Below are 24,380 nucleotides of genomic sequence, written 5' to 3'. Positions count from 1 at the left end.
CCCAGTCCAGCAAAGCACACATGTAACTTTAAATACATGCATAGCCCCATTGAAGTCAATGGGACTCATGTGCCTAAGGTAACGCATGTCCTTAAGAGCTTTGCTGGTTCAGGCCTATGTCCACATAACCATTAGTTGTTGGCTGAGGTGACCCAATAAAGGTGCCAAATAGTGCAAAACCAGTTACAGTTTCTGTGGTCACCTATTCTCTAAAAGAGCTGGATTGAGCCCACAGGCTCATTTCACATAACCTGTCCATTTACTACCAGATGGTAACAATGTTCAGTCTCAGACAACCTGAGCCAGATTCAGACTGTGACCTAAAAGTGAGACGCTTTGTATCCCATTAATAATGCTATGACCCCAAGTCGTGATTAAAGGACTGTTAAAGTCATTCAGTAGCCCTGGATCATATTGTTTGCATTTTGTATTGTTGTATATGATTTGATATCCTAATTACATCACTAGATTCACTAAAGCACAAGTATTTTTCTGTTTCTTGTTCAAGAATGCATCATATTAAGAACTCTCCTCACCTAGGAAATATCTTTTTGTTTTGCTCTTTTCCTCTCAGTGGGTGAGCTAGTTGCTTGCCTTTGTCTAGTTGCTCAAAATAACAAATGTCAAAGCTTGGAAACTGGTAATTTGGTAATTTTAGACAATCGCCTCATAACCACGTTTTAGTACACCTTTGAAGCGGTAGAAGTTCAAAGACTTTGAAAAAGATGACTATTGCTTTGCCTGTTGCTATGAGTCATTTGAAGTAATTGGTTTTGTCTGATGTACGTTTTGAACTGAGGAAGTAGAGCTTTATTACCACAATCAGATACAGGTTTTTAGCTAAGGAAGTAGAGTTTTCCTCACAGATGTAGATGTTTGCTTGATAAGGCAGAAAATAGACAGATGTGCTTCTATGCACTAGGGAAGAGGTGTGGAGAAGGAACAAATACAGCGGTTGAGAAAATTCCATGAAGCTACATTCAAGGGTTTTTGGAAAGATTCCCAGTAAGGAAAATCTCACAAAAACAAGTAAACTCATATTTTAGAGATATACGTACTTAAATTTGGATTTACTAAATAAACATGCTTGTTACTTTTTCCCTAGTGATTATACTGCAAAAAATGAAATAAATGTCTGAAAGGTTTTAAAAGAAAATCACCCAATTTCTTTCAATTAGTATTAATTTGATTATATATTTCACACAGATATATATGTCCACTAACAAAGCTAATTGCTTTATTAAAGTCCTGTTGTCTATGCTATTGTCCTCATTTCACATCAAAATGGCTTCAAGACAGTACAGTCTAAAGTAAAATAGCCACTCATTTTTAACCCTGATGGATTTTTAACTCTGAATAATACATCATCATTTCCTTTTGAGGAGATCCCTTTCTTTTCTAAATTCATCACTTACATAGCATTAGAACAAGCCAGATGGCACCTACAGGGAAAATCAAAAGGATCAACAATTGCCAGATTTTCAAACTGTAAGTTGCTAGGGCATGGGCAGCTTACCTAGTACATGGAGTAGAACCTTGTCTGGTGGTTGCGGTGGCAGTTCAGAATAGTGGCAAACATATATCCAGTAGTCATGTACCGGGCAGATGGTGAAGCTGGAGTTGAGAAGGGTTGAGAAGCCAAATCAAAGGTCAGAATCGGAGTCAGAATTGCAAGGCAGGGAGGCAGGGACTAGACTGGGGGGGGCGGGGGGCAGGAGTCAAGGCTGGAGCAGGGCAAGTGCAGCTGCAGCTGTGGTACACATTGAACAACTGCTGTGCTGTTGCTGCTGCTGCTGCAAGGCTCAAGTAGCAGACCATAGCCTCTCCTGCCCGATCAGGAAGCACAACCATTTGTAGAAGGCTTATTGGTCTCAATGGAGTTTGATGGGTTGCCTAGTGAGCAGGTTAGGAGCCAGCTATGCTTCTGACGCAAACCAACATTCAAAACTGCAAATGCTTCATCCCATGTCTCTGGAGTGGCATGGGGCTGACCAACTCCTAGAGGGACAGTGCTTATGCTCAGATGTGCTGGAACCTAGGCACTCCTTGTCCTGCAAACTTTACATGGCAGTGTGCCTCTTGGAGGGGGAGGTATTTCTCTGCCTCCCTTTGTCTGACCAGAGGTATGGGGAACCAATTGGCTCTCAAAGGACTCCCCTCTATTTAAACGACCTCTGCATACCCAGAGGCCATTTTCCTGCTATTGCTGCTCAGCTCTCCCTCCCTCTGGTTAAGGTATATTGAGATGCATTTCCAGAATGCTGAGGATCTGACTTATCACCTGCTTTGGGATCAGAAAGGAATTTTTCCTGGTGGGCCAAATTGGCAGTGGACTGGAGGGTTTTTGCCTTCTTCACACATTGTGGAGGCACAGTTTAAGTTAAAAGGAGTAAGAATAAGAATTCTAATGCTAGGAAGCATATAGATATGTTAAGACCATTGCAATTTGTGACCAGTTGCCGTGGGATAGGTAACCCCCACTATGGGGCATCAGGTTGTGGGGGAATGAAAGTTGAGGTTGGATGACCCAATGAGCCTGGTCTCCCAAGTCACCACAGCAGCCCTAGCTCCTAGGTCATCATGGTCCAATGGTCAGAGTTGATGCAGGTGCCCTTTAGTGCTGGACCGCATGACCCAATGACCCGAGCCTGTGCGGGGCCCGAGTCAATAAGACTACCCTTCTTGGTAGGGCCCAGAGGTTAGACAGAGGTAGGCCACCACCCAAGGGTGGGCGGCAGCCAGGGTAGGGGGACCTGGGCCCTCCCTACTCCACTGGGTACCAGCCCAGGGCCCCGTCTGCAGCAGGGCTATCCTCCACAGACTCAGCAGCAATCCTCCTGAAACTTACTGAGTCTATCCCTGGTTCTACAACCAGAGCAATATCTAGTTCCCCTGGGCTATTACCTACCCAGCCTTCCAGGGCTGGTAGTTTCCAGTCTTTCGCTGTCTCTCCTCTGTCAGCAGTGGTGGGCAGGCAACTGGGGGTTGGTTGGATCCTCAGCCTGGCTGGATTCCACAGCCTGGAGCTCCAGCAGTCTCTCCGCAGGGGTCTGCAACACATGTCTGCTCCCATCAGCAGCCAGCCCAGACTGAATTGAGCTAATCTCTTTTATTCACTGTTTCCAGATGGAGCATGCCCAGCAAGGGTGAGGGGGAGTAGCCTCCTTAGCACACACAGTGTGATTAACCCCTGCTGAACCAGTGTAGGGTAGGTACACACCATCACACCAGTGAAGACAAAGACTAAAAGGGCCAGCTCCCAGAGGTAAATGAGACCTGGGATATGGTTGGTGGACTTCTTTGCCTGTATGGAAAAGGGGACACATTATGTCATAAAAACTGATGTACCCCATAGAAAACTCATTCCACTTTGTGGGGGAAGGCAAGAGGATTCAGAGGTGGGCAAAGTCCTAGGAGTTAGGTTAAAAAGAGTTGAGCCTGATTTATTGGTTATACTATGTGAGGACATTTAACACCACATTGAATTCAGTTAAATGTCTGGTATGTGGAAGTGAGTGGGTAGTGTCCCTCCCCATTATTAAGTTAATATATTTGCAGCCTGCTCCCTAAAATCTATTGCTACGTCAGTGCTCCATTCACCTCCATGTCGTGCTCAACATACATATGCTCTTGCACCCATTTGTGTATGCAGAAGCTACAGCTGCTTTGATAAAAGGGCACTTGCACATTCAAACCTAGCGGGGACATTTTGCATATAGCTAATCTAAAAGACAACAGCCTCTTATTGCAAAAGAAAATAAGTGCATGGGGAAAATTCACGTGGGTGCAGTTTTGGAAGCAGTATCTGAAATTTGGGTCTAATCTAAAGCCTACCAAAATCAGTGAGAGTCTTTGTTTTAACTTCCGTGGGGTCTGGATAAGGCCTTAGGACCAGGGTTCACTTAGGCTGTAGTAATGAGTTGCTGCTGCCAGTTGTAGTTTGACCAAACATACATATTTGAAGATCTTTCCCATTTCAATTTTCACTTCTCTAGTAGATCAATGCTGAGGTAACAAAATGGTCATAGTAGAGACTACGAGATGTTGGAATCTGATTACTATGGATGGTGTCTCGAAATATTCTTTGAATACTGAAAATGTCACATTGTTTAATTTGAGACTTTGGTAGTCTGATCTTAACACCCAGTGGTCCCCATAACAATACTGCCATACAGTTTGTTACAATTAGAAGATCCTTAGGAGCACAGGAATTGCCATATCACATTAGACCAGTGATCTGTCCATTAGCCAGGCATTCTGTCTATCACAGTGATTAGTAACAAATACTTCTAGGGAAAGTGAAGAATCCCTGCAATTATGAAATAATCTGCTGATAAGGGAATGTTCCTTCCTAACTCCAAGCAGTTAGTAGTTATGCCCTGAAGCATTAGAGTTTACGTCCCTTAAATATTTTACTCTATCTGTTTTAAGTGTGGATGTCCTTATTATACATGTATAAATGTCTAATCCTTTATTTGAATCCTGCTAAGCTCTTGGACTCTATGATACCTTGTGGCAGTAAATTCCATAGGTTAAGTGGTATTAAAAACTTAGAAGAGACCATAACTGGAATAACAGAGACAGAAGTGAGGTCGATTAGCAGAGCTACATCAGGAATTTACCCACACTTTGCCTGGCAGGTCTACTAGCCATTCACTTACGCGAATACCCTTTGAAAAGAAAACCTGATCATAAACTATGAAATAAATTAGTGATAAATCCTTAGCCTCAGGCCAACTCCAAGTAGCTGAAATATAAGACAAAATGGAATTTGGCCCTTTCTATGGAATGAGTTCGACACCCTGATCTAGACACACTACTAAGCATTTATATCCCAATCCACCCGAGGATCTTTGTATTACAAGAATTGAATAACATTTCAACCCTAAATGTATTACACAGAAACGATTCCTATTGAGAGCATATCTCAAAGTCAAGCACAATAATTTGAAAAGAAAGAAGCCTGCGTCTAGTTTAAATATTGCTGAGTGATATAAGGGCACGGGTGCACTGGCCAATCTGGAGAGGCTCTCATACTGTTTGATAGATAAGAAGATGGTTTTCTGGTGGGATTTGATCTTTGTTTATAGAGATCAATGATTAGCATAATAATACTTTAAATGCACCAGGCTCTCTATTATAAGAAGAGCTGGTCAGATAATTCATTAGGATTAATATTTATTGTGAATTTGGAAATAAGTTCCCAACAAATGATTATCAAAAATATTTTTCCATTGTTTGACCACGTCTAATAAACACATGAAGGGTTAGGACTTCAGCTGGAGTAAATCAGTGTAGCTTGACTGACTGCAATGGAGCAACATCAATTTTTGCTATGCACCGTTTCTGCAAAGACTTACACATGCTTAATTTTAAGCATGACAAGGAATACTGGCCTGAAACTAAGGAAGGAAGAGTTTAGGCTACACATAAGGATATTTAAATGCACTGTCAAAGAGGTCAGAACATGCATTTTATTGAAGTGCAAATGACTTAAGACATTGGTACGTGTTATATAGAACCTAGACTGTTAGTAAGATTTGATTTTGTTTTCCTGAAAAATGTAGACTCAGGTTGACAGAAACATTTTGTGAATTTGTGTTGAATTTGCTGAATTGTTTCCATCAAAACAACAACAAAAAAAATTAAAAAATCACTGAAATGAAATATTTTGATGTTTTCAAGTGATTATTCATTTGGCGCTTTACTTCTATATTTTTCTAAGTTAAAAAAAAACCCGTAACTTTGACCTGAAATTATATTATTAGTATTAATTATATTATTATTATTATTATTTATTTTTTTCACTTTGGCCAGCAAACCAAAATATCCATTATTTGCATAGCTTTAATAGTAGCTGTCATGCAAAACACCAAAGGTCAGGTCAGTCCAAAGAGTTGGTGAACCATACTGGTTAAAATAATTTGATTAAAACAATTTGGCTATATATACACAACATAAAGTTGTGTTTACAAAGTAGCATGACCTTGTCTGAAACAAAAGAACAGGTGGACTTCAATTGCTAACATTTACTCTACTAGAAATTTAAATGACATCAATTTAGACTGCAGTAAAAGTAGAGGACCCACATGGAGAAAGCTGGCGCAAATACCTGGCATTCCTAGACTAATTAACAGCCCAGACAAATGAACATACTGTACTTCTGAACAGTTCAGTGCATACTGTACATTACTAGTGTTACGTGGGGAGTAAGTAATATATTACTAGGGAATAAAACAGCAATAAAACAGATTTGGTCAATTCACAGATGCTGGGAAAGAAGAGAGATTTTGCATTCTAACCTCAGCTCTGTTTTTGTCTCTTTCACATACTAAAATTCTAGTTAATTTATTGTAGAAGTTCAGTGGCAGTTTAAGGATAGCATCTTGGGTTCATAGATGTAGGCCCAGGGTTGGTAGGAGACCATGGGGAAAATGTCCTTGTTCTCATAGCTGAGTGGGAAAAGACCTATAATTTGCTTTCTTTCCTTTAGTTGCTACACAGCCTTCGGCCTGGGTCCATGGGTCCACCACTGTATATGTTTGCACTTGAGTTCTCTAAGAAAGCACCATATGTAAATATGCATATTAAATTAAAATACACCAGGAGTGTTATGAATTCCAGGATAGCAATAGATCTGTCACTGTAGCTACTTTATAATCATATTTTCAAGGATTTATGTTATAACTCATCCATCAAACTTGGCTCTGATGTGACACTTGATACATAAAAAGATTTCAATTTGGAGGAATTAAAAAAATAAATTAATGAAATATGAAAAGAATATGTTTGCATTTTTAAGAGACATGCTTGCTAAGATGTTGCCATATGTTACTGATTTGGGCCCTAATTCTACAAATACTTAAGCATTTGCTGAACTTTACTCACATGAATAGCTGCAATGAAGTTGATGGAATGCTATTTTGTACCTCTCAAGCTTAAAAATTATGTTGGATTTAAAACGTTGATTAGAACATTGGTTCTCAACCAGGGGCACACGTAGCCCTGGGGGTACACAGAGGTCTTTCAGGAGGTACATCAACTCATCTAGATAGTTGTCTAGTTTTACTCCATAAAAAGCACTAGCGAAGTCAGTACAAACTAAAATTTCATACAATGACTTGTTTATGGTGTTCTATATACTATACACTGAAATATAAATACAATTATATTCCAATTGATTTATTTTATAATTATATGGTAAAAATGAGCAAGTAAGCAATTTTTCAGTAATAGTGTGCTATGACACTTTTGTATTTTTATGGCTGATTTTGTAAGCAAGTAGATTTTAAGTGAGGTGAAACTTGGGGGTATGCAAGACCAATCAGCAGTACAGTGGTCTGTAAAGGTTGAAAGCCCCTGGATTATAATGTTCAGTATATTACAATTGTTCTGTGTTTGTACAGCACCTCGCACAATGGGGTCCAGGTCCATGAATGGGGCTCCTAGGTGCTACAATAATACAAATAAACTAATAAAATCAGTCACTCTACTAATATAGATTCAAACACTGTAAACTCTACATGAGTGAGTAGCCATATGAAACTCAGAAGTGCTGTTTACATGTTTAACATTACTCACGCGGAGGTTTGTGGAAACATTTTAGCCATTGTTCAGATGCATAGCTTTTGGTTTTAACAGTGAGATACACCATTGGCAGAGAACAGCTCTGAAATTTATGGAATAATTGTAAATACTACACATATTTAAAAATCATAAAAACATATTTAGCAGCTACAGCGCCTTCAGTCTATCAGCTACATAAAAGGCATTAAAAAAAAAAAAAGCCTAAATACATATTTAACCAATTGACCAGAATGGCACTGAAGGAGCTGTAATGTATTTTGAAAAATTGCCTAAATACATATTTACCCAATAGACTGGAACAACTCCTTCAGAGCCTCTCTGGTCTCTTGGGTACGTAATACGTGTTTTTTAAAACTGCCTGACTATATATTTACCCAATAGACCAGAACGGCTCTCAAGTAAATAATACGTATTATATAACCCAATATCAATGATATTTTTCATTTTTTTCTTTAAAGTAAAAAACAAATGCAAAGAAAAAAAAAACATGCTCCTTACCAAGACTGATAAAAGCCAGGAGATTTGAAGTTAGTGTACATGTTTCAGATTGTAGGAAGCACTGCATATTTCTAACACATTTCTGGGGTGCACGTGTGCACATGTGTGCATGTATCAAGAGCATGAGGGCCTGGGGTGCTTAGGAGAGCAGATGGGAGCTGGAAAGATATGGCAGAAGAAGAGAAAAAAAGGAAGACAATCATCCAGGGTGAATGAGTAAATCATGCAGTTAATTTTAAGAATCCTGAAGACAGTACGAGACATGGCAGAGGAGGGGAAAGAAGTTTGGCAACAAAGCACAACAGATTATCCCTCTACCAACAGAGAGAAGCCATTATGCTGGCTGCAGATAACACCCTTCCCTTCCAGGATGCTCTCTACCAGGAATCCTCAACTATCCATTTAAGGCAGCTTTACTGCCCCTTTGTGCCACCAAAGATACAAAGGGGGCTTAGCATCGTTCAGGATCATAATTTTTTCATGCATTTCATCTTCATGTATGTTTTCAGTATACCCGTTTGAATTTTTTTGATGAAAAATGGGGTTTTGTTGAAAATAAAATTAATTAAAAATAGCTTTAAAAATATTTGAAACAAAAACAATAGGGAGGAACAAATGGAAAATTCTAAATGTTTTATTTTGAAATGTTGAGGGAAATACCCACGCTCTCTTTTAATTAACTTTTTTCCTCCTAGAAAACTGGAGAAAAGGTAATAATACTTTTTTAAAAGTTAAAAAGAGAAAGTAACACGTTCACTATCACTTTTAAAAGTAAGATTTTCTTTCACTTTTTAATTTTCTCTTTTTCCAGTTGGAAAACAGTCCGAAAACAAGAGAAAGTTGGGATGGCTTTTCACACTTTGCTATTGATTTCCTCCTGGCAAAAAAGTGAGGGAAAGTAGGCTTTCCCACACTATCTTAATTGTTTGAATTTTCCTGCAGGAAAACTATTATCTCCCAATAGGAAAAATTTTAACACGAATTTTCCCCACAAAAAGTCCCACGGGAAGAATTCCCATTTTCCAGCTAACTCTATTTTCCAGTAAAGTTTCCCCACCACTGCTGCAGCATGAACATAGTTTGTAACCAGTCCCAGTCTCAGTCAGCAAACACAATACCAAAGATTAGACCATGGAAGAGAAAGCTGACGATTCTGTACCCTGCACTTACAGGTTCTTCTGCTTTACTAGCCATTTCTGTGCTAGAGAAGGAATATAACAGCATTGCCATTCTTCAGATCATTTTTATTAGAACAGTGGTTACCGACCTTTGGGGGGCCATTACACATATTTACCTAACTAACACCTAAACTAAAACCTCAGCTTTGGTGAGCTCCAGAGTTCTCCACTGTCCATTCGTTTAGGGATGCTGCAACCTGAAAAAGCAGCATGGACTGTTCCAAATCCCAGGCTGTCTCAGCATTAAACTGAGAGAAGGCCCCCATACGTAAGTCTTAGGCTTGGTCTACACTTACCCCCCAAGTCGAAGTAAGGTACGCAAATTCAGCTACGTGAATAACGTAGCTGAATTCGACATACCTTACTTCGAACTTACCGCGGTTCAGACGCGGTCCACACGCAGCAGGCAGGCTCCCCGTCGACTCCTCGGTACTCCTCTCGTTGAGCTGGAGTACCGCAGTCGACGGGGATCACTTCCTGGTTCGATTTATCGCGTCCAGACCAGACGCGATAAATCGAACTCGGAACTTCGATCCCCAGCCGCCGAACTAGCGCGGCAGTGTAGACCAGCCCTTAGATACTTCATTGGAGCTGAGGACACTCTGCAGCATTGGGTACATTGTTAGGGTATCTCAGTGTTCCTGAATCATTTCCACACATTCACAGTAATCAGATGTTGTTCATTCAAACTTTTGTTGAGCAGGTTTTATATACCATAGAATTAGTTGGAAATCAACCAAAAAATGTAATTGTTTTTTCAATACCTGACTTTAATAATAATGAAAAGCTTCTGGGTTGACAGTTGGAGATTAAAGCTGTCTACCCACAGAACACGTACAGTGGGATATTGGCATTGCAAACTTCCCTATGCTGCCCCAGTCAATGTGTCTCAATCAGTGATTGCTTAGTGGTTAAGGTGCGTGCTGGAGATCTGCATTATTCTGTGTCAGGTTCCAGCTGGCTGTTCATAACAAGAGTTTCATAGCACAATTTCCAAGCTCTCTGTCTGGGAAGGGCAACCCTTAAAGGCACTGTCTCCTATATCACATCTTCCCTTCCAAGCCGTAACTTAAGAACAATACCACTTTAAAAAAAACTGTTAATATTACACACACACAATTACAAATATTTATAACCAACATAATACCTCAACTTGCTAACAGTGTTCAATTAGGCTTTGAGGTGCCCAGTGCTGTTGGTTGGACCTGCAGGACTCCCCTGGAATATCAGCACTACTGCTGTCAGGAGGAGGCAAATCCACTTGTTCTGGCTCTGCTATGTCTTGGGGCTCATCTGTCTCAACCTGCTGTGGCTATTGACTATCTGAAACCATCTCAGGCAAAACAACAGACTCAGTGCCACTTCTCTCCCTCCCTTCTAGGATTTGGGGAAAGCTTTGCCTATTCATCCATATTATGTGTTCATCTGGGGTGACAACCTCATATGACCACAGTGAAACTCTGGTGACACCTCTTCTCTTTGAGACCATTGTTTCCCATTGGCTGAGAAGCTCAGCCCTTAAAGGTACAGGCTCCAATATCACACAGTGTAGTTCATTTTCTATACCCCTTCACTCCTTGACCTGCCTGTTGACTGCCACCACAAATGATACTGGAGCAGTGTTTTTTTTATAAAGTAGTGTGCACGGTTGCCCTAATTGAGGCTGTTGTCCTAGTTCATATAGGCTACTAAACAACCATCAGATAATTTACAGCCATTGTCAACCTGTGCTGGATTTGAAATAGTGATCTTCAAGTGCCATCTTTTATACCCTTTTTCACCATTTCTATAGACATCCACCCCCCACATCTCACCCCGCCATATCCTGCTGTTTTAAATCAGGATCCAAGAATACAGTTAGCAGTAAAAGTAGGGTAGCATTAGTAAGTGAGACTTAAGATTAAGTTTTAGAGATGGCAGTAAAATTTTAAGTTAAAAAAAAAACTGTTTAGCTAGGAATTTAGCTTTGTTGTATCAGTTCCAAGGTCTCTATTCACTATTTAGAAGCCTTCATGCAAGACACAAAATCCATTGTGTAATATTTTCTAGCAGACTGCAGGAGTGTAAAAGTATACACTGTTTCCTTCAAAAATGGAATCATCTTTCACAGATGTAGATGTGTACTTGTTATGCCAAGATGAGACAGATGTGGCTCTATTCACTCAGGGACAGGTGCTGAGGAAGAAGAGATAAAACATTTGTAGAAAGTGTAAGCAACTGCATCCATGTTGTTAAATAAATAAACTCTCTGCCAAAAAAGTTTATTTGCTTATTTTTTCCAGAATGTTTCTTTTAAGCTGTAGTTTAACTGTGCTTTATTCAGATTTATATTGCTGTATTGATTTAAAAAGTACTATAATATAGATTCCATATATATACACAGTGTGTACACATACATTCACCACACACAAAAATACATATACATGGTATATATACATGCACTCATGTGAAGAACATGGGAGATTGTGTTAATTTTAGGAATGTTAGATTATATAGATTAAATCTTTGGGTTTGATGGATTATGTTGCTTGTTCGGGGTTACATCCATTTTAGTAAACTCTGGGTTAATGACTGTAGATAATCCTAATAGTCTCTTGGTCAAGTGGACAATGGAATCATAGAAATGTAGGCCTGGAAGGGACCTCAACAGTTCATCTAGTCCATTCACTTGTACTGAGGCCAGACTAAGTATTATCTAGACTATCCCTGACAGGCGCTTGTCTAACCTGTTCATAAACACCTCCAGTGACAGAGATTCCACAAACTCCCTAGGTAATTTATTCCAGAGCATAACTACCTTTACTGTTAGGAGGTTTTTCCCAATGTCTAACCTAAATCTTCCTTGCTACAATTGAAGACCAATACTGCTTGTCCTGTCCTCCATGAATAAAGAGAACAATTTATCACCATCCTATTTTTAACAACCTTTTACTTATTTGAAGACTGTTGTCATGTCCCCCCTCAGTGCTTTCTTCTCCAGGCTAAACAAACCCATTTTTTTCCAATCTTTACTCATAGGTCATGTTTTCTAGACCGTTATCATTTTTGTTGCTCTCCTTTGAACTTTCGCCAATTTGCCCACAATTTTCGTGAGGTGTGGTGGCCAGAACTGGACAGAATACTCCAGTTGAGAACCAAGTAGAGTGGAAGAATTTCTTTTTGTGTCTTGCTTACAACACTCCTGCTAACGCATCCCAGAATTATATTCACTTTTTTTAGCAACGATATTAAATTGTTGATTCATGTTTAGTTTGGGATCCACTATAATCCCCAGATCCTTTTTTCTGCAAGACTCTTTCCTAGGCAGTCGTTTCCCAGTTTGTATTTGTTCAATTGATTTTCCTTCCTAAGTGTAGTACTTTGCATTTGTCCTTATTGAAATTCATGCTATTTATTTCAAGCCATTTCTCCAATTTGTCAAGATAATTTTTAATTCAAATCCTGTCCTCCAAAAGCACTTGCAACCTCCCCCCCCCCCAGCTTTCTATCATCCACAACTTTACAAGTGTAGTCTGTATGTCATTATCCAAATCGTTTATGAAGATACTGAATAGAACCAGATCCAGGACACAGCCCTGTAGGACCCTACTCAATATGCTTTACCAGTTTGACTGTGAACTATTGATAACTACCTTCTAGTATGGTTTTCCAATCAGTTGTGCAACCACCTTAAAGTAGGTTTCTCTAGGCAAAATTTCCCTAGTTTGCTTATGAGAAGGTCATGTGAGACACTATTAAAAGCCTTACTAAAGTCAAGATATATCACATCTGCTGCTTCCCCCCTATCCACAAGGCTTGTTACTCTGTCTGATAGCAAATGTGAAAAATTGGGACAGGGGGTGGGAGGTAATAGGAGCCTATATGAGAAAAAGACCCAAAAATCGGGACTGTCCCTATAAAATCGGGACATCTGGTCACACTAATCTGGGCATATGTATTTAGAGAAGAGTTGCCATTCAACTAAGAGTTTTTTAATTCCTAGATTTGGCTTGAATGAGATGTACCCTGCCACTTTGATGCAAACTTTTATGCTCACTTCAGCTGGGTTCAACAAAGAGGCTGCTCACAGCATTGCTATGGCCTGTCTCCACACAGAGGTAATCAGTTAAAACTGGGGCAGAGGAGTATTTGATACGCTGAAACAGGCACTGGGTAAGGTTGGATTATTTTTCTCTGAAATATTTCACTGTGCTGGGGATTGAGAATGGGACTGGGAGTAAAAATCCACAGCTGGGAGGAGGCAAAGGAGGAAGAGAGAGGATGATTTTAACAACTAAAAAAACAAAAAAAAAATTGTATTAATCACAGCTCCAAAGAAGGAATCAGGATGGGAATCAGCATTTGGGAAGGGGAGGGGAAAATGGAACATTTAAAAAAATATATTTGTTAAATCATAACTGCATGGAGAATATGGGGGAAGTAGGAGGCTGCAGCTGGGCAGAGAAGAGGTGGTGGTGGCTAGAGGAAAGGGACTATTTTAACTTTACATTATATCTGGGTTTATGGGGACTCAGCGCTGGGAGTTGAATACGTGGGAGGGTAGAGTGATTCTGTAGTTGAAATTGGGTTGTGTTGTTTTTAGCTCTGTCAGTGTGCAATATGCTTGCTTCACTCTTCCCCACTGAACAAACAGGAGACTCTCTTTTCATGCAGTCAGAAAATGCAGCACATTTTAAAGTAATGTCAAGTGACTATTTTTTACAAGCTTGTCAGCTTAAAGAGGTTATTTTCCCCTTTGCCTTGATTAAAAAAAAAAAAGAGCAAGTTTGCTCACCATGTGTTTGGTTTTTCTTTTTAAATCCAGGATTTCATAGCTTGACCAATGAATCCAGCTTAACAAAAATATTTCCCTTTGTAGGCTGAAAACTCAAAGACTTCACTGGTTTAAATCAAAATGTGAGATGCTACTTTGTTTGTATGCCAACCTATCGGAGGCATAATATTCATCCTTATACACATCATGAAGTATTGAGGAGCAATGGTTACTCATTATTCAGTGGTATTCATTTTAATTTTGTCTTTTTTGCATACCTCTAGCTCTGAATCTATGGCATTTGCTCTTTGTGTCAATAGAAGGACTGAAAGTAGACACCGTATTAACTTTTCAATGAAGCTGAAAGCACAAAAATATATATATAACGTTACTTCCTTTACCTTTATATTTTCTCCACCACAGCATTGATTTGCTCCTTATTTAAGCAACATTTTCTTGATAAATTAAAAAAGCAGCAATAGCCATTACTGCAGGCTATATACAGCCTCTAATATCACTTAAGCATATTACAGAATATAATATCTGGTACTTAACGACTAACTTGCATATGAAAGCTCACATAATGTCTCATAAAACCCTTAAAATGGCTTCAGTTTAAGAGTCTCTTTAAAAAAAAACACACCTTCAGGGAATATTGTAAATGAAGTAGCACTCCAGCCTTGGAAAAAAAATTCACACACTTGCAGAAATTTTTAATATAAATTGAACACATTAAAAATTAATTTTGCATGACCATTTCGCATTGCAGTGCCAATGCCTAGTTAAGATAAGGCCTTAACTCTTCACTTGTTTAAAGTAACATGGCAGCTTCTCTCTCTCTCTGCCTCTTATCAGTGCATAATTATTATTTTCATTAATCAGAAATTGGAACTCCATCCTCTTATAATGACAGCCCCAGCTGGAGTTGAATGCAACATACCTGTGTGAAGGGGAAAACTTACTATAAACTTTGAGGAAACTCATTAAAGAAAGCTGTGACCTTACAATTAGCTAAGCCCATGTCAAGAAACTTCCACATTTATATTATTTGCACTTCACAGAATAAGCCAATTCACTGGAAAACACACAATCTACTTTTACCATATTTAGCAACCTTCCACTAAAGTAAGTTCTCCAGCAATGTCAATCATCAGCTTTGCAGATTTATGTGACTTGAGTGCTGACATCTAAGATGTTACACCAAAAACACAGCTTGTATTAAGATATTATTCTTCATTGGGAATAATAATAATAATAAAAAAGCTCTGTGTTGACATTTTTTTTTTTTTTTTTACTTTTGCAGATTTTTGATTGGACTTGTGGCCACAATTTTACAGTGAGAAATTCCCAAGGCAGGCGTCAGTTGCAATAAGACATTGACGAATGTCTTTTTCCACCAGAGAGCTGGTGTTGCATGGATCTGACATGCTGTAGTTTTGCTATAGCTCTGACATGAGCAGCCTGCTAGCAGTGTCATGTGCCAATTGGGAGCTTGCTAAGATTCACTGTGGTGATTCATGTATTATACCTCTAGTGATCAGGTTTTAAAGGTGGAGAAAGGTTTGAACCTAACAAAGCAACACACCTAAGTAGGTAAGATGGTTTTTCAAGAAAAGGAGATATATATAGGGCCCTTTGTAAATTGTTTTTTCACTGTCCAAAATGTATTATATTCCATTACCACCTTGAGACCTAAATCAGGCTTGTGGCCCTATTCTGCAAGGTGCTGTAACCAACTAATATGATGACATGTTGTATGTCACAAGCTTGCAGTCTAAGGGATATTTAGTCTTCATCATACGTATTAAACATGTTGGAAAGGTGATATAATATGTAGTGTGACTTACACACTTCTACAATGTGTTTGTCACTAGTGCAATTTTTATTTATTTAGCTAGCTGAAATAAGCTAGTGTTAAGGTTGGAGCATAATGTACATGGCATTTCAAAATTTCCCCATAGTTTTCCTCTTCTTCTTTCATTCCATGCTATTGCTACTTCAGGTACAAAAATGTAAGCTTATTCTAAAGTCTCTGAGAGATGTATTTGCTAGTAAAAAGGGAATCAAGCCACAGTATAAGTTGTATCTTTGAAAATCAATATGAATAGAAGTTAATACGCACTCACTCCCAGAAAAAAAAAAGCAATAAGTATCAAATATGCAAAAGTAGCCAGCAAAGATGAGCATAGCTGGCTTGGGAAAATATACACAAATCCATATGTGAGGCAAAAACTGCAGTATTTACTCTAAGGGGTGTTTTATCTGAGTACAGTGAGTGTCAAACTTTTCCCTAGTGTACAGCCTGAATAATCCTCCCTATGAATTGTAGAGTCATAATGAAGCCATCCTGTGGCTGTTGAGCTTCCTTTCTATGGGAGGAGGGTCACAATAATTTAAGAGCCTCAGGATGGGGTCCCCAAAACTTGTTCCTACCAATGGAACCATACTGGTTGCAGTGTGATCTGAGTCCTTCACATGCTCAGGGAAAGAATAAGATCCCAAGAACCAAGTTATGACTGCAGGATTAGGCACATCGTATCAAACTGAACACATAGTTTGTAACCAATTAGACAGACAGTCTGGACTAGTTTCAAAACCCAACACAGTGTGATACAGTTAAAAACACTCTGAATTCATTCATTTAGAATACAAAATAAATCCCCATACGCCTTACCATTTTTACTCATGCTGAGCGCTTTTCACCCACCACTAAGTTATTCCTCAGAGCCACGTGTTTACTTTTCCCCTGTTCTTGGTCTGCAGTTGTCCCCTTTTTGATATAGCTGGTCATCTGCCCAATTATTACTAAAGATATTAGTGAAAACACAGGGATCTTAATAAGTAAAAAAAAATGCATATAGCTGCACCTTAAGATGAATGTGAAGTATTATAGAACGGGAAACTTCTTCATACTTCTCTTGTTCACAATTTATCTCCTCGTGGTTTATGTGTGTGGCTTAATTGAGAATGCTTCAGTACCTACAGCTACAGATCATAAAAGAGAAGCATTAACAAGATCCTATGAGGTGGCCTGATAAGGGTGGTAAACCATGCTCACCACAGATGTGGCAGCGTGTTTAGTTAGCACAGTTCTCTGGGTGAAATCTTGCAAGCACTGTGAGGAGCCACATCAGGGGTGGTGTGCACAGCATTGCTTCCAGGTGTAATGTTCTGCAGATGGCAAGATACATGCCACCTGGCTAAGTGCCTGGTCGTGCTCCATAGCTGGGAGACCACAAGCTTTTGGGACACAGTTAGACTCCCTTGAGCTTAAATTGGGAAGGAAGGGGGTCCTCATGGTTTTTTTTTTCTTTTATTGCTTTTCTAGTGCACAGAGCAGAATGCAGGGTATATTCTCCCCAGTCTCACTTTCAGTGTTAATATGAACATGCCCAAACATTTTCACTTAACAGTTAAATGTTGAGGGCTTGATTCTCATTTACTCTAAAGCCCCTTTACATAACTTGACAGCATAAGGAAGCCTTATAACGGGAGTAAATTACATCTTCACACACTTTAAAAGCCCTTTATCATGGCAATCATGGTGAAAAGGGGCTTTAGTGTATCTGGGAGTCAAGGCCTGTATTTCAGTACCTGACCATCATTAGTCAATCACTAGAAAGTTAACAGTAGACGTTCATGTGTATGTCTCTGAAGACAGAATTTTGGCTGTTGCAATAGTAACTTAATTTTAACGTGCTCTGGCTCACATGGTTTGAAAATAAATTATCTCCAAACCTGAGGTTACTCTGTTTCTGAGTGTAATTGCTTTACACTCCACTCATAACCAGTTTGGATGATTAAGGTGATGAACAGGCAGGGATAAAAATATTGTAATCTAGAAAGAAAGGAGATTAAAAAAAAAAAAAAAACCCACACACACATTCTTTGTGCTAATTTCAAACCTGACATAAGTGAATGGAACTCTACTGTATAGTTGTGCCTGCCTGCATGAAATCTCAAGCCCCGAACCCACCAGTTGTGCCTCACAGGAAGACCCTACACCTGTTCTGCGTCCCATTGATGTTAATGGGACTCTGCATAGGCACAGGGGTCTACCCTCAGGGAGTGACTGGAAAGTTCATGGCCTAAATTTAACCTGCTGTTTCCATGTGTCCTGAAGAACCATTTATATTGTCGATCAGGAAAAATTATGTAAAAGTTGAGAAATCATTTTTCAACTTCAAGAAATAAAATTTGATTATTTCATTTTATTCACAACATAGTACAATACACACTATTCTCTTTCTTTCTGTCCTTGGGAAATTGGGGATTAAAAAAGCCCAAAATATCAGACTCAGCCAGTGGTAAAGAGAAAAATTTACTACCTGAGGAATTTAGCAACTGAAATAGAGTAGCGTTAATCTCTTTAGTGGTTATTATTTCAGTTATCTACAATAACTGGTTCTTGTCCCAGATTTGAGTGCCCAAAGTGTGCTGGGTGCTCCTGTAGATATGTCTAGGAAGACAGTCCCTGACCTGGATTACTTGCCATCAAATAACAAGCAACTGAATAAGGATGCGGGAAAGAGATATGCCATGTGAGCAAAGTGATCAGGTTATCATTGGGAATTTGGCACACATTTTCTCACAGTGTTTTTAGAGTAGTATCATTATCAACTATCCCCACCTGCCTCTGTCTTGTTATTGTTAGTTTCTATTTGATTTCAATATTGTATAATCCAAGGTATTCCCAGAATAGTGAAGTTTCGAGTTAGGCAATACATATGGATATTGATATATATGTAATAAAAGAACACGTGCACTCAGTTATATATGATGTAAAATCGCTTTAAATAAATCATGCTTACATAACCATCACTTATTCTGTGGGACAGAATAGGTCGGGGTGCAGTGTCCAAAGACACACATTTGTATGTTTCCACAGAAAAATTGGGACCTGAATACTGAACATTTCAGCTGTAAGCTGAAATATTCCATTTTTGGCTGTTTGATTTTTTGATGAAAAATCAAAATTTTCTGCAGATGCTTTTCACAAAAAAATTCATTGAGCAGAAAAAAAAAACAATTTTATGTGAAAAACTGTTTAGATGGAATTTTTTTGGCCAGTCCTACTATTGTATTTTGTATTGAATTTGTTTGTTGTTTTCTTGCTTAAGGCCCCAGTCCTGTAAAAATTTACACATATGCTGGTAATTCCATTGACTTCACTCTTGTATACGTGTTTGTAGGTTCAGGGCCATAGACCTATATCCTACAGAGTACAGCAAAAAGCTATTGTGTTGTTCCTCATGAGACAGATGATCTCACTTTGTACCACAAAATCATCAAAGAAAAAAAAATTCTCTTCAAGTAATTTGTGGGATATAATGGCTCAGTTCTAAAAGGGTTATTGCAGACAGTTGGTCCAGGTGGGATAGGACTCTGTGTCAGCTCATAGATGTTGTGTCTCTCTGAAGTATTATATTTTGTTGAGCAGGAAATTTAATAACAGAGGTGAATCTAGGAACAGCTACAGTACCTCCAGAAAATATAAAAGATTCATGTATTATAAATATGTATGATAAATAAATTATACGTAGGGATATATATGTGTGTATTCACTTTTTTAATAACTAGTGGTGATGTCATCTATTGTGCATTGCCCCCTGACCTGTGTAAGAGTTTGAATGGCATTTTATGAGAAGACCTGAATGTATTGCTGCTTTGCGCTATACTTCAGTATCTCCCACTTACTAATTTAACGTCACAAGCTACGTTCTGAGCAATATGGGAAAAATCAAAATCCAAGATGCTTAATAAGGTTTGAGATTTTAGCAGAGTGCAAGCAAGGCTGCAGCCACCCCCCCATACCCCGATTGTACTTTCCCAAACTGTTAAGCTATTAAGGAGCCTACTGCAGTTAACACTATATGGAGATCATTCATGTTTTCTATATTCACTTCTCTAGATGCTTGTACAGATAAATTTGAACTGTAGCAATTTGTTACATGTGCCATTGTAGCCTTCACCCACAATGACATGCAGCTGTGGCAGCCTCCTTTCTCCTGTACTAACTGACAACACACATCCCAATCTATCCAGTTTCTCTGGGGTGTACATATACTGCCCATTAGAATTAGGTTACACAATCTGCCTGCTTGGTACATTATATCTATAGGTTTTTCCTTCCTGTCCAATGACATCTAAAGAAAGCTGGCTGCATACTCTCCTATTTTATGAGGGAGGGGCACTTTGAAATTAACACAGGAGTAAAACTAAATTGCTGGGGAGCTCCAGAACATTTGAGCAAAAATCTGCATGACTTAAATTACATTATTAACTTTTCCACTTTTGCTGCAGAAGTTGTTTCTGTCAATATTGTACTTTAATGGTGCAGGATGGGAGGAAGGAGCAGGGTCCAAGCAGATGGCTGTCAGCAAACTGATGACGGCAGTTGAGAATTAGTGTCCAAATACAGTATTTAAAACTAGCTACAGTACATAGTTTCCTGCATATGTATGCCAAAATAAATCTGGCTTGAAGAACCTTTCAGGATCTTTATTTTATTTTTATTTGAGCTTATTATATTTAGTACAACTAAACAGACAATCTACATTAAGTTAGCAATAGTGCAGATGCATAGAAGATTGAATGCACAATTGTATGAACCTGAACAGGACTCAGAAACCTTTATTCACTATCCCCTTTGAGTTTCTAAATGTCCCTAATTAGCACATAGAATAATAAATTGAACTGTTCCCATAATTTGTAAGATTTACTCATTTTTATTCCCTGTTCTCTCCCTCCTCCTCCCAGACTACTTTGTTAGTTGTCTTTTGGAATGCTTACTATAAATGTTGTTATGTGATGCTTATGTTCAAGCAGTGACCATCTCTCACTAATTTTCATGGGTATTGATCAGCAAGGTTTGCAAACCTGAACCAGATACATTTTTTAGTGGATGATGATAGAAGCAGGTATTGGGTATTTCATTTTTCTCACATCTTTTGGTTTAAGTGTGACTAATATGTTGTTTTAGATACCTGGCTGCAAAGAGGTCAAAACAGGGTCAGGCTGTCTCTTCTGTAGTGAATTAAAGACTTACATTCATTATCTTCCAAGACCTCATTAAAATAGCTTTAATGTGGTGACCATTTGATGGTAGACAAAAGCTTTAATCTTGTGATCAAACACACCTGTGTTAGATTTCCTTTTGTGGACAGTTAGAAGATACAGGTTAACAAGCTATTTTAACTCCTTAATCTGCTGAATTTGTGTGGAAACCAGACTTTCACCAGTCACCTGAGTTTGAACTCAAATGGACTACACACACCCCTAATTGATCAAGCTCTTTTTTCAAACCTCAGACTGCTCTAGACACTTTTAATCATCTGTTTAATTTTGCACCTTTTTTTAGTCTGATATATTATTTGCAGGTTATACTTAAGGCCCAGATTTGCCCTATTTTTCTTCCTCGTCTGACCTAGATTCAAATTTACACACTGTGAAATAGCTAATAAATCCCCATTAAGGTTGTAAAAGGTGAAGGTTCAACCAATGTGCAAGTCATCACGTTCTAATGCAAAATTGAATGAGCCTTAATATTAGCAGCAGTCTCAAAAAAAGGAGGCTGCATGATTCTACAGGTTCCTAGACATTGTATGAAGAAAGGCAATTTAAACGTAGCCTAATCCAAGACAACACAGTTTTGTGTGTACGACAGTGGCAGCAACACCCTTTAAATCATTAAGAAAAAATGACAGCACCTCAAAAAAAGAACTTTTTGCCTTTTCCTAGCATTGTAGAGCCTGCCATTGACACATATTTTACTCTCTACGCATTCTATATAGTTTATTTTAAATAAATTCTAAATAATATTTTTCTGAGAAAGCATCTAAATATAAATATTAATGTAAAATCCTTTTATAACTTCTTTTGTGCATATCTCCTTTTCAGTTCTACCCTTCTAAAATTGAGGTTCTTTGTTTTGTTTTGCTATGGAGGGCTAGTAAAAGAGGGTTGTCAGTCTGACATGAGTGTTGTTTTTCCCCCACTAGCAAAGGAGAGTATTGCAATGATTTACAGAGACATGTTGAAAGTAAATTATGTTGTAAACGCCTGTCCCATGGGTTGACAAAGAATCACGGGGAAAAAATGCAAAAACTTTGAAATTCCCAAAAGCAAAGGTTGACAGGAAAATATGGTGGTGTTTTTCTATGAGTAAAAGTAACTTTTATGTTGTGTTTTCCCATGAGAAATTATAAACTTTCAAAGGAATTTTAGTCTCTTGTATGCACACATAAGAGCAATTTATCTGGTACTGCCCCAGTGAAAACACTGTTAAGACTTTAAAGCTGTTAGAACTATGGCTGAACTTCATCTAGACTGCTACTACTTATTTGTTCTTGCTGCTTCTTCTTGTCAAAACATTTACTCAGACTTCGAAGAGTTGCAAGTTGGCAACGTGTTAATAATATTAGAATGCATTTGTGTCGGCCATGTGGCTGCAATATTTGAGTAAATTCATCACTTATTTAATGAATAATGAATTCACAAGAGTAGCTATGGAAACATAGGACCATATGTAGTAAATTAAATGAGCACTTGTCAACGTACAGTAACAGTGAATGTCACCAAAGCAGTTGTCTCTGTTTTACAGCGGCAATGATGTTTAGGCTGCTACGTATGCATTTCTTACTTTGCATAGTACAACCAAGTTTTTCACACCTAACTTGCAACAGGGATTTTCCACAGGTGTGAGGAAATTTAAATTTATAGAATTTCTAGACATATGTAGCGAAGATTGAAGAACCTTAAGGTGTTCAGATTTTAAATTATGCTATATCATTTTGAAAAGTTAGATGGAATTTAAATCATGTTTTTTTGGGTTTTTTTGCTTAGGAAAATACTCTTAAAATAAAAGGCTAGGTCCTCAGATAGTGTAAATAGTCATCCCTCCATTGAGTCAATACAGGTAGACCAGTTCACACAGTTGAAGATCTAGCTCAAAGCTGTGCATTTTTTTCTTCCTCAGAAGTAGAGCACTATGTTTTATAGCGTCATCGAAAGACTTTGGTTTAAGGTTTTGGGTTTTTTTATTCTCACCAAGACATCCTTTTTATATCATGAGATCAATAATATCATCACATTTATGTAATGCTGCATGACACAAACTCTGAACTCCTAATCACTAAAACAGGCAGAAAATAAGATATTCTATTGGGCAGGAGGTAGAGCAGAGATCACACACACACACTCCAGGCTATTCTAGGTCACTGAGGAGATCACACTTCTCAGAGAGAGGCCTAGTCTACTAGAATGTTTTCTACTTGGGACATATCTTTCAGTCTTTTGCTGAATTGCAGTTGATCCAACACACAATGGCATATAGACAGATGCTTTCAGATCCGTCTGATCTTCAGTCTTGTCACATACCAGGCACAATGTAAGACTTACCTTTCCCAGCAAGTCTTTTCCTAAATAACTGACTTGTGGCATTAACCACAAGGGTAAACTCCAATGATGGCTGTAATATTTACCTAAATGCTTAAAATTATATTGGATGGGAAAATGATAGAAGAACTTACTATTTATTTTAAAGACAACAAAGGCTCTATATTCTGAGTCTGAAATAATACTTAGCCTCAAGACTGAAATCTAATGAAAAAGCTGAGGGGGGGGGGGGGAAGATATTAGGGAGTTGGAGCTATCCACAGGCACTAATAGGCCACCCTACTCCTGCAGGATCTATAGTTTCTTCAACATGAATCCAACCTCAATTAAGGTTGAGTGCTTCCTCCTCTGGTAGTTTTGTCATGCACAGCGTAATCCAAAGAATATCTTCTCTAGGACAGTTATGGGTCACTTCTGAATGCCAGCCTGAGAAAAAAACAAAGATGTTATTGCTTACCATATCCTGGAGCCAATGTTTAATTTTTCTGTAGGTAGGTCCTGCACTGAGTAGAGGCACATATTTCTGAAGTAATTTATCTAATGTGTCAGGAACATTTGAAAACTTATCTCAGTAGTTATTTCCATGGCTCCTTGCAATGGCAATTTTGGGACCCAGGTCAGAACCTAAAAGAGTTCTATAAAAGTTTCCCTTTAGTTTTTAGCTGTTCAGTTGTATTACCTCTTTTCACGTCATGTCATGTTAAAGAGCATCACTTTGCATGTAAATGTGATGAGACAAAACATGACTTGATGTATTTCAAGTGACGTGACACAATATGACATATGTCACAACATCATTGCCACTCATCAAAAAAAGTGACACATCAAATTCAAGCAAAGACTAGTATAAACTTTTAGTGGCTATCCAACCAAAAAAAAAATATTTCAAATTGTAAGCCAATTGTGTGGGTGTATGAATAATTATTCATCCAGTCCTTATATGTTTAACATGAAGTTTACATTTCTTC

The sequence above is a fragment of the Terrapene carolina genome, unplaced genomic scaffold, assembly GCF_002925995.2.
Source record: "Terrapene carolina triunguis isolate 2854851 unplaced genomic scaffold, T_m_triunguis-2.0 Scaffold62, whole genome shotgun sequence".
Classification (NCBI taxonomy): Eukaryota; Metazoa; Chordata; order Testudines; family Emydidae; genus Terrapene; species Terrapene triunguis.
The sequence above is the reverse complement of the archived record's forward strand: the minus strand, read 5'-3'. Positions refer to the sequence as shown.